General features: G+C 53.4%; 1 protein-coding gene across 4 annotated transcripts in view; it reads left to right on the top strand.

Moving 5' to 3' along the window:
* Positions 1 to 1,592: 1,592 nt before the first annotated feature.
* CAPN5 (calpain 5) overlaps positions 1,593 to 14,942 on the top strand; it is a 55,528-nt gene continuing 42,178 nt past the window's right edge. Inside the window, exon 1 of one of the 4 annotated variants that reach the window (XM_067038434.1) lies at positions 1,593 to 2,035. The gene's annotated coding sequence lies outside the window, so the exon portion shown is untranslated. Of the gene's footprint in view, positions 2,036 to 6,131; positions 6,337 to 14,942 lie in introns of those variants that run through there. The other 3 variants (XM_059068298.2, XM_067038436.1, XM_067038435.1) reach the window with 3 other exon arrangements.

Raw genomic sequence — 14,942 nt, 5'->3', positions numbered from 1 at the left:
GAGGCGGGCGGCTGGTCCTTGGGTCTGGGTAAATCTGGGCTCCAGGAGCCTGTGCTTCCAACTCTCTTCACCAGGTGGCCTAGCTGAAAAGAACCCCACGAGCAAGGAAAATGATAGGGCTGTCTCACTAACAAACACAGATGCAAAATCCTACACGAAACGCTAGTAGACAATGTGGCAATATGTAAAAAGGATGTCAGAGCACCTAGCTGGATTTATCCCAGAAATTTGAGGTGGGCTTAGCATTAGAAAAGGAATCAGAATACATGGATAAAAAAGGAATATCTGTCAATGTGGTACATCACATCAAGAGAAATATGAATATCTCAGACGTGGCGGGGGGAGGGAATGTTTGATAAAATTCAACATCCGTTTGTGATTTAAAGAAAATCTTGGTAAAAGGTGAAAGCATTTCCTTTAAGAGTCAGAAAAGACTAGACGTGTCCATCATCACTACTGTTCAACATTGTCCAAGGCTTGAGAGCACAGCAAGGCAAGATAAAGATTTAAAATGATAATGAGGGAATTCCTTGGCAGTCCAGTGGGTAGGACTCCACGCTTTCACTGCTGAGGGCATGGGTCTTCCAGGAACTAAGATTCCACAAGCCATGCAGGGCAGCCAAAAAATAAAAAATGAAAAATAAAAAAATAAAATGCTAATTACTTGAACAAAGAAAGAAAAGTATCAGAACTTCAGAGGCTTGCAACCCTATCAGATCCAATTTCCCCACAAAATTAATGCTATACTCCCTATCCTGAAATGAAATTCTTAGAGAATATAATCTGTCCACACATATATTTTCTGAAAATCAATATAATTTTTATTGTAATATAAAAGACAAAATTGTATGAATTATGATGTGTAAATTCTTGGGCACAACAAAAAACTCCCTTACAAATTTTCAGATCTCCCCCCGGGGGCAGTACACCTCATTGAGAACCATTAGCCTACTTAGAAAACCCACCAAAACACACACACAAATCCTACAGTTAATTAATTAAAATAATTTTTAAATGTACCAAGTCTTCCAGTACAAAATCAATATACAAAAATCAATTTAAGTTCTATATAGTAGTAACAAGCGATCAGGAAAAGTCATTTGTAAAAGTACCATTTATAATAGAAAAAAAAATGTACCCAGGACCAAATCTAAAAGCGATGCAAGAAAAAAAGTTAAGATATTTTTAAACATCTAAATTAATTTGTAGAGATATCATGTTATAAAGCACCTCCAAGCCCCTGACTTCCTTGTATCCCCCCCCCCACCCCGTCCAGGGAACAGGGATTATTATCATCCCCATTGGGCAAATGTGGAGACTGAGGCCCACACCCAGAACTGAAGGCTGCAGCTGCACAAGGCCAGATCGAGGCAGGAGGGGAGGGTGGAGCTCAAAGGTAAGGCCCCACCTCAGTTTACTCCACCCCGATGCCTATACCTATCCCCTCCCTCAAACCCGGAAGAAAAGAGCAAATAATGATTCTGGGGAGACCAAGTCCGAGCCTGAAGGGCCCCGAGAGATGCCTTCCCTGCCCCCAGCCCCAGTGGAAGGGAAAGCGGGCCAGAAAGGCGCAGTGGCTCCAGCGTCTCACTGTGAGGGCCCCAGGCCCAACCCCAGCTCAGAATGCAGCCCTGGGGAGCGGAAGCTCTGAACGATAACTACTTCGAGTGTTTGTCTGCTCGGGCCCTGAGTGAAGCCCCTCCCGTCGCTGCCCAATCAGAGTGAGGACTCCGCCCGTCAAGGCTGGGCTCTGAGCCAGAGCCTGAAGCCGGGAGAGCAGAACCACCGGCTTTAAAGGGGCCTCCCGGGCTTGCTGCCTGAGTTTCGCGGTGGGGGTGGGGAACTGCCAATCTCTTAGCCTTGACTCAAAGTCGTAACAGTTGTTAGAGCTGGTCTCTCTCCACCCTGGAATTGCAGAATTATTCTACAGTGGTGACGACCCTCTCCCCACCTCCAGCCTAGACTCAGCCTGGCCTTGGAGGAACAAACAGGCCCATTAACCCATTTTCCCAGCAGAAGAGCAGCTTTCCGGAAGGTGAGTTCTCATACTCCCAAGAACACAGAAATGACGTTTTTAAAATGTCTTTTTTTTTTTTTTTCTTTACTCCTGGTCTCAAGAGTTTGGAGCTATAAATAAGATTGGATTTGTATTCTAGAAAGTTCAGTTGGCTGTGGGAGAAGGGATCTGAGGGGCAAAAGGGGTCCCGGGGAGAGTGAGGCAGTTGTTTATTTATTTGTTTATTTTATTTTTGGCTGCATTGGGTCTTCGTTACTGCGTGTGGACTTTCTCTGGTTGCAGCGAGCGGGGGCCACTCTTCGTTGCGACGCGGGCTTCTCATTGCGTTGGCTTCTCTTGTTGCGGAGCACGAGCTCTAGAGCGCAGGCTCAGTAGTTGTGGCGCACGAGCTTAGTTGCTCCGCGGCATGTAGGATCTTCCTGGACCAGGGATCGAACCCATGTCCCCTACACTGGCAGGTGGATTCTTAACCACTGCACCACCAGGGAAGTCTGCCACCTATTTTTAATTATAGAAGCTTTTATTGTTCTATGTCTGCTAAAGCTATTTCCTCCTCATAGTATTACTTTTTCAGCGTTCCCATTCTTGCATGTTTATCTTTCCATATGGACTCTGCATCTCGTCTATCTTCATAAGAGAGCTTGCTGGTATTTTTATTGGGATTGTATTGAATTTACAAATTAACTTAGGGAGAACTAACATCTTTATAATGTTGAGTCATAAAATCCAAGAACAGGGGATATCTTTCCATTTGTTCTTAGTTGGTGTCTTTCAAGAATGTTTTAAAATTTTCCTCATGTAGGTTTTATGCATTTCTCATTAAATTTGTTCCTAAGCACTTAATCTTTTTTTGTTTTTAATGAAAAGGGTTTTGTCTACCCTTATGACCTTTGTTTATTATTTATATATATAAAGGCCATTGAATTTTGTATTTTAATTTTGAATCCTGCTACTTCACTGAACTCTTTCACTATTTGAATTAGTTTTATCATTGGTTCTCTGGTTTTTTTTTTTTTTTCATGTGTAACATTATATCATCTGCAAATAGATAGTTTTTTTTTTCCTTTACTCAGTCTTAGGCCTTAAGTTATTTATTTTGTTTAATTGCATTGGCTAATACCTCTAGTACGATGTGGAATAGTGGTGTAGATAGTGGCTATTCTTGCCTTGTTTCTGATCTTAGTGGAAGTGCTTCCTGTGTTTCTTGATTAAATAAGATGTCGGCTTTAGGACTACATTTTATCATGTTGAGAACGTATCCCTCACTTCCTATTTCACTGAATGTGAATCAGTGTTGAATTTTGTTAAAGGCTTTCTTGGCATCTATAGAAAAAAATCATGGTTTTCCGCTTAGGTTCATTAATATGGTGCATACTTGTTATGGGTTGAATTGTGTCCCCCCCAAAGATGTTGAAGTCTAACTTCCAGTGCCTCATAATGTAAATTTGGAAATAGGGTCTTTACAGAGGTGATCAAATTAAAATGAGGTCATTAGGTGGACCCTAATCCAATATGACTGGTGTCCTTATAAACAGGGGAAATTTGGACACAGAGATAGACAGACATACAGGGAGAACAAATGTGAACATGAAGGCGTAGATCATGGTGTTGTGTCTACAAGCCAAGGAATGCCAAGGATTGCCAGCAAACCACCTGAAGCTAGGAGAAAGGCACGGAGCAGATTGTCCCTTACAACCCTCAGAAGGACCCAACCCTGATGACACATTGATCTTGGACTTCTAGCCTCCAGATGTGTGAGACAATAAGTTTGTGTTTAAGCCGCCCAGTTTGTGGTACTTTCTTCTGGCAGCCCTAGCAAACTAATGCTATTAATGGATTTCCTATTATTAAACCAACTTTGTATTCCTGAATAAATCCCACTTGGTTTTGGCTGGTTCTTAGTAATATCCAGGATACTAACAAAATGTAAGCAGTGTTTCAGAGTAGCATGGAATTAAGAGCAACTCAAAGTTCATTTTGTCCTTCATATCCCTATTTTCCATGGTGTGTGCTCTCCCCTGGAGTCCAGTGTGACTCTCCCATTTCCCAGACTCAGGAGAATACCATTAGTTCTGCATGTCCTGAAAAGTTCTGTAATGTCCAACTCCACTCCTCTCCCTGCGATCCCGTCCCCTTGGCTAGATGGGTGTGGGGGAACTTGAATGGTTACTTGAATATTTTACCCCAAGACAGCAGGCGTTAGGAGCCTCCATGTTGAGCCATTTCCCATGCCAAGGGGCTTCCTTTAGGGTTCTCAATAGCTAGACAATCAGATCTGTTGGGATTTTTAAAAGAAATTATTATTATAAGGATTTCACTTGGGAAACTCGTTACATACAGGAGCAATGAAGATAGGGGTTTGCTGGCCTGTAGCAAAGAAGATTCTCTCCAGGGCTCTGGTGGGGTGGAGGCTATGGAGTCCTGCAGAACTAGGAAGAGAGAACTAGGTCAGCTCTGGGTGACAAAGACTCTCCCAAGACAAGTAGAAAGGGCTGCCCTGTGAGGAAATGAGCTCCCAGTTACAGGGGGATGCAGCAGAGGTTGGACAGCCAGTCAAGAAGCCATCAGAGGTGGCCTTTCCCTGGGGGAGAGAAGAGGACGAGGAGGATAGAGGAGGAGGAAGAGGGGAATGGCGTGAGTGGGGTCAGACGGTAGGGAGGATCCCAGTTCTGCCGTTTCCTGATTGTGTGACCGGGGCATCTCCTGAGGCTCAGTTCTATCATCTGTAAAATGGGGCTAATGAGAGCTCCTGCCAAGGGTGGTTGTGAGAATTACATGGGAAAACCACCTGCACAGCAGGCCCCGTGATGGCACCATTCGGTGAATCAGTTTATAGCAACCGACCAGCAGGGACCTGGGGCCAGAGCATCATTAGAACCCTGCCCCTTCCCCCAATTTGGGGGGAGACCAAGCTCTTCCTGGCTTGTCTGGAAACCTCTCCATCTCAACCCCTAACAAGAGCAGGGCCAATGCCTCCCCCACTCCACCAGGCTGGGTGCCCTGGACAGGTCACTGTCCCTCTCTAGGTCCCTTTCCTCAACTGTCAGAGAAGGTGGGAGCTGCCAGAGATGGGCTCTGACGTGGGCCCTTCCAGGTCTAATATCCTAGGATGGCTGGGCTTCTAACCAGCCATGTGTACATGTCTCTGCTCTTAGGACCCAGTGTCTTCAGAAAATGAGGGGGTTGGGCTAGATTAAAATAACATCGAGAGCACTTACTTCGAGTCAGGGCCCACTCTAGGGGTTTTACATGACTCAGTCCATTTAATCCCCACAACAACACCATGGAGTGGGTGCTACTACAATAATTTTATAGGTGAGGTGACTGGGGCACAGAGAGTTTGGGTCACTTGTCCAAGGTCACACAGCTAATATGAACCCAGGCAGTGAGTCCAGTGTGCATTCTTGCAACCACCACGAAACACTCCTCTTGTAGCTCCAACAGTCTGAAATACAAAAGAGGGGGCTGATTAGTCAGAGTGACTTAGAGGTACACTGGGAACACTGGAAGGAGAGATGAGTGGGTCTGAGCTTCTCCATCTGCGAAGTGGGCTGACACAGGCCTCAGATGAGCATAACAAACACGTCTGCCCTGCTGTCCCAGAGCCCCTACTCTGTGCTAGGGCTGGTCACTCACAAACCTTCTTAGTCTTATTTGGGAAATATGCCCCTCCTGCTGTCGCCCCATCACAGCATATTGAGTAAATAAATACTCAATACGGGCCTGGAGCTTGCTTTCCCCATCTGACAAGGGCCCTCCTTTTGACTCCTGGGGTCTGGGTCCCGCTCGCTCCTCCATCCAGAATCTTGGGGATGGATATGGACATGGAGATAGGGAAGAGATGGGCGCTCGCCTCTTCTAGTCCTTCTTTTCCCAGCCCCCTGCCTCGGTGCCGACCTAGGCCGGGCTCTGGGGAACTCCCGGAGATGCTGGGAGGGAGGGACCGGAGAACGCGGGCCCGATCAAGCCGAAAGGGGTCGGGCTGGGCCGCGCAGGCCCCCAAATCCTCGTCTACTCTTCAGCGGGAACTCTGCAGCCGCCTTCCTGCCTGTTCACCTCACAGCTCGGCGCCAGTTCGCATGCGCTGCAATCCTGGCCCTCCCGCCCGGCTGGAAACCACGCCTCTGTCCCCCAATGGGCGGAGGCCGCTGGGCGGGCCCGGCCGCCCGGGAGTCCTAGCCTGACCCCCGCCCCAGGCCAGCCCCAGCTGATCTCCGGCCGGAGCCGGAGGCAGCTGAGGGGGCCTGCCCAGCTTCTGCTCCAGTGCCAGCGCCGAGCCCGGCATCCCCGAGTCCGCTGGACCCGCGGCGACGCGGCAGGTAGGAGGCGCTGCGCAGAGGGAGGCGTGTGCGAGCGCGCGTGTGTTCATGTGTGTGTTTCGGAGGTGTGTGTGTGTGTGTGTGTGTGTGTGTGTGTGTGTTACGGGTGCAGCGAGGGCCAGCGCGTGCCCTGTGAGCACGAATCGGTGGGTGTGGGGTTGCACATCCTGCAGCCGGGGAGGAAGGAGCGCTGGCTTTGAGGCCCGTGGGGGGCGGGGACCTCCAGGATCCACCCCGGGCCCGGGGGTTCGTCCCCATCCCCGCTCGAGGCTAGGGGCCTCTTCCCACTGCACTCAAGTGTCCGGAGCTGGTTTCATGGTGCTTACGCGCCGGGGTTTACCTCCCGGGGCTTGACCGGCTCTCGCCCTCCTCTTGCTCACAATTCCCCTTTTGTGTCCCTTCCCAGGCCTCCACCCATTCAATTCCACAACCCCCCCCGCCTGGGTACCTCCCCATCCGCCGTCCCCCGGCTTGGGAAAGGGGGCAAGGCCACAACCGATTCCCTTCCTCACCATCTTCCCAGGTTGAATAGGGGCCTTTTTCCTGGGCTGCTGGGCTTGGGTGTGTGTGTGAGGGGGCCAGGGAGGCAGGGAGAGCTGGGGGAGAATGGATCTTGGGCTGCTCTGATCCTGCCACCACCATTCAGAGTTGGGAGTCTGAGGAGACCCACCTGGGTTCCAGAGGTGAAGCAGGACAGATCGTTAACAGGTGCCAAGTTCTCGCCAGGCTTCATTTCCTGTGGTGGGATTCAGCCCCAGACCCCACAGGGTGGAGGAGAGTGAGGAACAGAAGGTGAAGTGACCTACTGTCTTTCTCAGGGCTGTTGAACCAGAATTTGCACCTGGGTTGCCCTGGCTCTCAAACCAGAATCCTCCCCCTACACCAGCATTGAAGAGAGAAGTGCCGAGGGCAGTTATTTGTAGGATTCTGGGGAGGGAGAAATCTGGGCAGACTTCCTGGAAGGGAGGGTGTTTGAGTGTGGAGCTCAGCCTACCCTATGAGTGTGAGGCCTCCTGAAGGAACTACTGTATTCTGCTGCAAGGATTGAAAGCCTTCCACCCAGGGTCTTTGGGCCTAGCCTTTGCTGCAGTCTGCAGAGTCCTGGGGTGGGGGTGGTGAGGCTTGGCTGCTTTCCCAGGCTGAGGGCGGGGCAGGCTGGGCCCAGCTGTTGCTGCTTCAGGCCAGAGCTGGGAGCCTGGACATCAAGGTGCTTAGGCGGGGTCATTGCCCTGAGGAACCTCTCTTCTGACTGACGAGACACATGGGTCAAACCGAGAAGCCCCTGCCCAGAGTTGCACCCAGTGCTGGGAGCCAGTCCCTGCGCAGGAGCTGGGGAAGGTTTCACTGCAAAGGATATATCAGTGCTGGGTACTGAAGGATGAAAAGTTCACCAAGCAGAAAAGAACGGGCAGGGCACTGCAGGCCCAAGGAATAGATGGGTAAAGGCCTGGAAGCATGTGACTGATAGCCCATGGGGAGGGGCATTAAATCATCAGATGTGCAACCCAGAAGTGTCATCTTTGGCTCTGTTGTGGGTGAGTTGCTAGGGAGGCCCGAGCAGGGAGAGGCCCCTTCCTCTTTCCCCTCGCCTCTCCCCTCCCCAACTCCCCAACCAGGGCTAGGCTTGGCACCTGAGGAGAGCATCTGATAGGGCTTCCCAGAGCCTGCACAGGAGGGGGGGGTGGAGCATGGGGAAGGGTGGGTAGGGGAGCCCTATCTGAGATGGAGCCACCACTGGGGGTGGAGCAGATTTGGGGGAAGTCGATGGAGTGTGAGAGGCCTGTGGGCTTTTGGGGATGACATCCAGGCCACTGCTCCCAGGCCAGTGCTGTCTCTGGCTACTTCTGCCCCTGCCTTCCCTGTGGGCTCTCAGGACAGCCCTGAAGCCCTGATCCCTGAACAGGTGGCCCTCCCGGAGCCCCCAGTGGCCACAGGGAAGCCTGTCTCCATGATCTCTCCTACCTGCAGGGCCTGTCATTGTGTCAAGCCTTCTCCTCGCTGAGGCTGGCTCTGCATGTGACCTTGAGGCAGGGAACTTCCCCTGTGAGTCTCAGTTTCCTCATATACAAAATGGAGCTAAATGCTGCCTAATCATAGGGATTTAGGGGTTGATGATGAAGTTAAATCACATCACTAAAAGTGCTTAGAAGTACATGGTGTCTGGTAGTCATTATAACTAATAGTACCTAACAATCAGCATCACTTAATCCCTTCTTCCCCGGGGGAGGGACAACCCAGAGGAAGGAGGGGCCGACTTTGGGAGAAAAAGGGTGACAGGAAACAGGGTCTCTCCCATTGAAGTGGAAGCCCCTCCTGGCTTCAGTGGTTGAGAACTGTGGCCTTCTCAGCCCTCCTGTGGCGGGGCTCACTATCTGGGGCCTGGCAGGTGAGAAGTCTGTCTGCTGCTGGTCTTCTCACCTCAACCCTGCCTTTCTCTGCCCCAGGGTCCTCAAGTGTTTTGAGTGCCTTTAGAACCCCCTCCCCTCCACTCCTCTAGCCCCTCCAGAGACCTCTTCTGCCCCTTCATGCCTTGCCCTTTCTGCTCAAAACATTCCTTGGCTGGCAATGGTCCTCCCGGGCCTCGCCTCGAGGGCCCCAGACTCTGCAGCTTCTCCTCCCTGGGTTGATGGTGATGCCCTGGGATTGCTTCACTTTAGTTCAGGCCGAGCTGCTGACTTCACTTTGGCCTCAGGCCTTGCCTTTCCCTGCTCACTAATGGCAAAATGGGCCAAGTCCCTTTTGGGTTCTAATCCAGTTTTTTTTAGGAAGCCAGCCTTCAGGCTTGGACGTAGGACGTTGTGAAATGTGAACATTTGCTGGCCTGTAATGGCCCGAGTTATTGCTCCCCGTTCTGATTGTTCAGGGATGTGTTTCTAGGGGTCTCAGCTTTCCCAGGACTAGGGGTATGAGGGTGCCACAGGCTGAGGCTATGGTGGCCTGTGGGTGTGGACTGTGGTTTTCTGCCACAGTGGTGCACGTGGTCAGCTGTGAGACAGAGGACTGGTGGCCGGACTAGACCAAGCCCATTCATTGGTACCCAGCTGGCCAGCACTTTCAGGGTACGCCCAGGATGGCCTCAGGATCTTGCAGCCCGGGGGACAAAAGGCAGAGAGCCTGCTGGCCTGATCTGCCTGGCCCTGCCCAGCCAGCCCCTGCCCCATTGCCCACTGCTGGGTAACTTCTGCCAGTTAGGGTAATGTGGTAGGACTCAACTGGTGTGTTACTAATAATATAGTAACTAAGACACTGAAGTTTGGGGTGACTTTGTTTTCCATTGGAGCAGTTCAAGGAGTAACAACTTGATCCTCACTCACTCACTTCCTTGAGCAGGAGAGAGGTGTGAGACTACCTACTTACCCACAGGAATGATACTAATGGTATTCATTTCCTTTCGCTGCTATAATAAGTTAACACAAATTCAGTGACTTAAAACAACACAAATTTATTCTCTTACTGTTTTGGAGGTCAAAAGTCTGCAAAGAGTCTTACGAGCTAAAATTAAGGTGTCAGGCTGGTTGTTTCTGGGGGCTCCAGGGGAGCCTCTGTTCCTTGTGGCTGTCGGCGTTCCTCATGACCTCATCACCCCATTCTTTCTACTTCTGTAACCTGGTTGCCTTTTCCTCTTTTGGAGTCAAATCTCCCTCTGTCCCCCTCTTAAGGACACCTGTGATTACATCTAGGGCCCACCCGGATAATCCAGAATAATCTTTCCATCTCAAGATCCTTAATCACATCTGCAAAGTCTTTTTTGCCGTATAAGGTAACATTCTCAGGTTCCAGGGATTGGGATGCTGACATTCTTGGGGGCAATTATTCAGCCTACCACAGGAGCCAACTGCAGTGTCATTGCAGGCACCATTCTCAGAGATCCCCCTCCTGGGTGCCCACAGCTGCTGGCTTCCCCCAGGGGGTCACCCTCAGCGTCTGCTTCTGCCTCAGCCTAGGAGCCTTTGCCGGCAGAGCCTGGGCTGCTGCACCTCTGGCCCCGAGCCCAGCCTGAGCCCACAGTAGGCAGAGCTCAGGGATGTTTGGAAGAGGGGAGCATGCTGGCGTGTCCCCATGGGTTGACCCAGGGACCAGACCCCATCCTGGGGTCCTTAACATAACAGTAGGTTAAGCCTTCCAGAGTGGAGTGCATCTCAGACATTCATTCAATAGCCCCAGTGCTGTGCAGGGTCACTTGATCCCCACCATCACCCTGTGAAGGCCAGGCCGGGAGCCCCGGTTTGCAGATGAGTATACCAAGGACAATTGGGGCTAAGTCCTGCCTAGAGCAGAGATGTGTGAGGGGAGCCAGAGGTGAGGGCAGGTTGGGCCAGCAGAGCAGGAGACCTGCATTTCATAGATGAGAACTCTGAGGCACAAAGAGGTAACTGTTCTTGTCCCTTCCTGGCCCCATTCTCCCCATCTGAGGATGAGATTGTGGACGGGACATTCTGAGGCTCTGATTCCTTCTCTGGGCATGGGGAGGAGGAGGCACTGGCGTTCAAGGCTGCCTTGGGCAGGAATGTGACACGGGGCAGAGCAGCGCCCGGAGCCCGGAAGTGCTGCCAACACGCTGCTTGCCCAGAGACGTGGTTCTCATCCTGGGAGGTCTTGAGCCTCCTGGTGCCTCCACGGAAGGACCCCCAGCCAAACTCCCAGACAGCGCCTGGCTGTGTGCTGTGGACCCTGCCCCAGTGTGGGTCTCCATTGGATCTCCATGGCCAAGGCCATGCTTTGCAGGTCCATTTCTACAGCCTGGTCTCCCTGCCTGCGTCCTGGCCTCCTTTCCATCCAGACTTCTTGCGAATCCTCCAGGAGCCCAGCTCACACCCTGGCACGCTCCCTGAGTCCTTAGCTTGGCTTTCAGGGTCCCCATAACCTGGCTGTGGCAGTGTTGCCGTGCTAACCCTTTCTTTCTTCCTCTCCCCTGCACCCTGTCCTCCCGCCTTGCCTAAATGGTTTCCTCCTCCCAGAAGGTTCCGTCTTCCTCTGAACCTTCCACTTCTGTCTCATAAAAATCACAGCCCACCCTATGAGCTCTTGCTTAGATGCCGCCTCCTCCTCGAGCCTTTCCTGCCCCGTCTGAACGCATCACTGCCCTCTTAGAGCAGATCTCTCTGTCTGGTGCTGGGGTTGCTGTCTCTCCTCCACCAGGCTGACCTCCCGGGCTGAGCCCGGTCTGACTTTTCGCTGCCCCCTTGGCCAGCCACAGAGCAGGTGTGGGAAGGTTGAATGGGGGCATGCAGCTGAGTGGGACTCCCTGGAGCTGATGAGTGGGTCACTGCCTTTGCTTGAGGGAGAGAGTGGTGGGCCAGGCAGAGCAGAGCTCTGACATGAGACAGGCTCCTGAGTGTCCTGAATGCACCTCTTCCCTCTCTGCACCCCCTGGGCCCCATCTATGCAGTGAGAATGGTACAGCTCATTTCTGAGTGTGTGCAGGAGTTTGACCTAGGAATTTAGCCTCAGTTTCCCAGTCTGAGAAATGGGCACCATCCCACCAGGTTTCCAGTCTTGATTCTTGGAGGCAGGTGGTGCTAGAGGCACAGACTACCTATGCAGGGAGCAGGAAAAAAGGCTGTCCTGATGACAAACATAGCTGATTGGAAAAGAGCAAGAAGTGTCCCCCTCTCCACCATTCAATGGTGAGAGCCTGCAGGCCAGAGAGGGCAGGGTCTTGCCTGAGGTCACACAGCCCAGTGGAGCTGAGGCAGCTTCAGTGACCTGATCAAGTCTCATTTTTGTAGGTTGTTTCCCCTGTGGGGAGTGAGCAGCGCCTGTGAGCTGCAGCTGCAGGTGTCAACCCCACCCCAGTAGGATAGGGAAGAGCCGCTGCTGCTCCAGAGCTCAGTGGCACCTGCCCCTCCCTCTGCACTTTCTCACCAGATGTGCTGCTGGGATGGGTTTCCCAGGCCCAGTGACTTTCAGTGCCCAAGCCAGCCGCTCACCCTGCCTGATGTTGAGCCTTGGCCAGCCTGCTGCCCACGAAGGTTCCCAGCTTCTTCCTGTCCCTGCTGATGCCCGGCAGATCCAGCTGGATCTCACCTGCTTACTGAGGCTTCCTGGCCCCCTCGTCACAACACCCAAGTCCCAGTGGGAACCGCTGACCGGCAGAGGCCTCGGGACTTAGCCAGGGCCACACAGCGAGCCAGCCCCGAGGCTAGCTTTCCCCTCATATACACGGCCGGGGGACATCAGCGCCCCAGGACCGCTGTCCCCCAGGACCAGCCAGAGACCTTGAGCCCCAAACATGCCTGGCCCTGCCCTCCAGACCCACTTGTCTCTTAGCACAGAGCGTTTGGTCGGGTTTACGTATCAGAAAGATCACTGCAGCTGGGTGGAGACTGGATTGGACACAGACCGAAACCATAAGGGAAGGGCAGTGGAGAAGAAAGACAGGATTTCCCAGTCCGGGTGACGCCTGCTCGGCCTTGGCCAGAGTGACTCACTGGGCCTGGCCCCCTGGTTCTGCTGCTGGAGCCCCAGTGGCCCCGGCGCACCTCACGTTCCTCCCCCCTTCTCCCCTGCCACCCTGCCATCCGTTCCTCAGCACATGGTGCATGGGGGAGATGGGGCCCTGGGAGGCCACAACACAACCACAGTCGGACAGACAGAGATGTGGTTTTTTTTGTTTTCTTTTTTGGTACGCGGTCCTCTCACTGTTGCGGCCTCTCCCGTTGCGGAGCACAGGCTCCGGACGCGCAGGCTCAGCGGCCATGGCTCACGGGCCCAGCCGCTCCGCGGCATGTGGGATCTTCCCGGACCGGGGCACGAACCCGTGTCCCCTGCATCGGCAGTTGGATTCTCAACCACTGAACCACCAGGGAAGCCCGACAGAGATGTGTGGAGCATGTTATTGAAACAGTGGCTCGTGGGGCAAGAGAGGAGTGGGAGTGGCTCTACAATGAAAGGGAATGAACTCATTGATAAAACCTGAACTCTGAGGCTCCAGGCCCCCTCCCTGGCCTCTGGCCTTCCCTGCCCTGCCTCTGGCCGAGGCTCTCCCTGGCTCGCGTTACTACTTCAGCACCTGACCCTCTGTCTCACCCCTCCACCCCTCCCTGGCTGCCCCCTGCCCTCAGTGAGAGCCCGCTTCCCGAAGCTGGCATCCCAGTCTTGCAAAGCCGGTCCTGCCAGCTTTCCCCACTGGGAAAAGCTCTGCACCCTGGCCTTCTGGCTGTTACCTGATGTTCTCCACCTTCCTTCCACCTGGAGTGCATCCTGCCTGTGTGCTCCCCCTGCAGATTCCCGCCTAGCCTTCCAGCCCTGCTCTGTCCAATTCCATCTTGAAGAGACACCACCATTCTTCCTGCCCCTATAGCCCCACCTGCAACATGCATTGCTTCTGGGACCACTGACCACAGTGTGTCTGGCTTAGTTCTTGGTCTGTGCCTGTCACCCTGTGCCTCTCCTCCCTGGGACTGCCGTGAGGATCTGACCCCCTCCTGTCAGCTCAGGACCAGCCCAGAGGGGTGCCAGAGAAGATGAGCATGTTGGAATTGACTGTTCCCTGAATTATAAGCTGCAGCTGTTCAGCCCTTCCCTGGTCATGTGGCATAGGGGAGGGGGCTCTGTTGCCTGGAGTTGCATGTGGTGGGAGGTTGAGGGAGCGGGCCTGGGGTCGGGGGGCTTTGTCTGTCGGGCATCTTTGGCTCCTTCGGCCCGCCCTGGATGGCACCCACTCTGCCGGGCCATGCTGCGCCATGGGCACCCACTGTGGGGTGTGGGAACTGGCGTACAGAGGAGGGACCCACAGCAGGCCTCCTGCAGTCCCCTTTCACTCCCACAACTTGCTGGTCCCCAAATAGAGTTGGGTCTGCCTCCCAACCAGCTCTGCGTTCACACATGGGCACACAGGCTCTCTGGCCTGCCTTCTGGTTTTTCTGCCCTGGTCGTGTCCTTTTCCAGTGCATTCTCCATGTGGCAGCCAGGTGGATCTCAAGTCCCTATCCCCTGCTCAGCACCCTTGCCTCTCTCCATCACCTCAGGACGAAGCCCAATCCCTGCGCCTGGCCTTCCGGGACCTCTGGCTGGGATCCTGGGCAGCCTTGCCTGTGGTCTCCTCCTGCACCCGCACTGCCACTTTGCCTCAGCTCAGTTCCTTTCCCTGAATGCCTTGCCTGCCCTCAGGGCCGAGAACATCTCCTGAGGATGGGGCCTGGCTGGTAGGTACCCCCTCCTCAGAGAGGAAGCTTTGGAGGTGTGTGCCCAGTGCGGTGTGGGGCTGCCACCCCGACCTTGTGGGATCCTCACTTGGACTTGAGCACCTCAAGGGTCAAAGCCACAGGTGTCCTGAGAGACAGAGGAGGCGGCTCGCAGGAGGTCACAGCCTGTGCATGAAAAAGGCCAAGCCCGGACTAGTGCTGTGACCCAGCCAGGGCTTCTTCCCTGCTCCACACCCCCTGGGTCTTCCCACCCTGGGTGCCAGGCAGGACCCTACGGGTATGTAATGTCCCCAAAACTGGTGGGATCGGGGTCACTAGATTCAGCTAGGCCTTCTTCCCAGGGCCCCTGCACAGGCTTTTTCTGTTTAAGATTTTTACTAAAGCACAACTGACCTACAGAACAATGCGTAAATCATAGATACATAGCTCTGTGACCCTATCCATGCGGCCACCACCCAG

The sequence above is a fragment of the Kogia breviceps genome, chromosome 7 (assembly GCF_026419965.1).
Source record: "Kogia breviceps isolate mKogBre1 chromosome 7, mKogBre1 haplotype 1, whole genome shotgun sequence".
NCBI lineage: Eukaryota > Metazoa > Chordata > Mammalia > Artiodactyla > Physeteridae > Kogia > Kogia breviceps.
The sequence above is the reverse complement of the archived record's forward strand: the minus strand, read 5'-3'. Positions and strand labels throughout refer to the sequence as shown.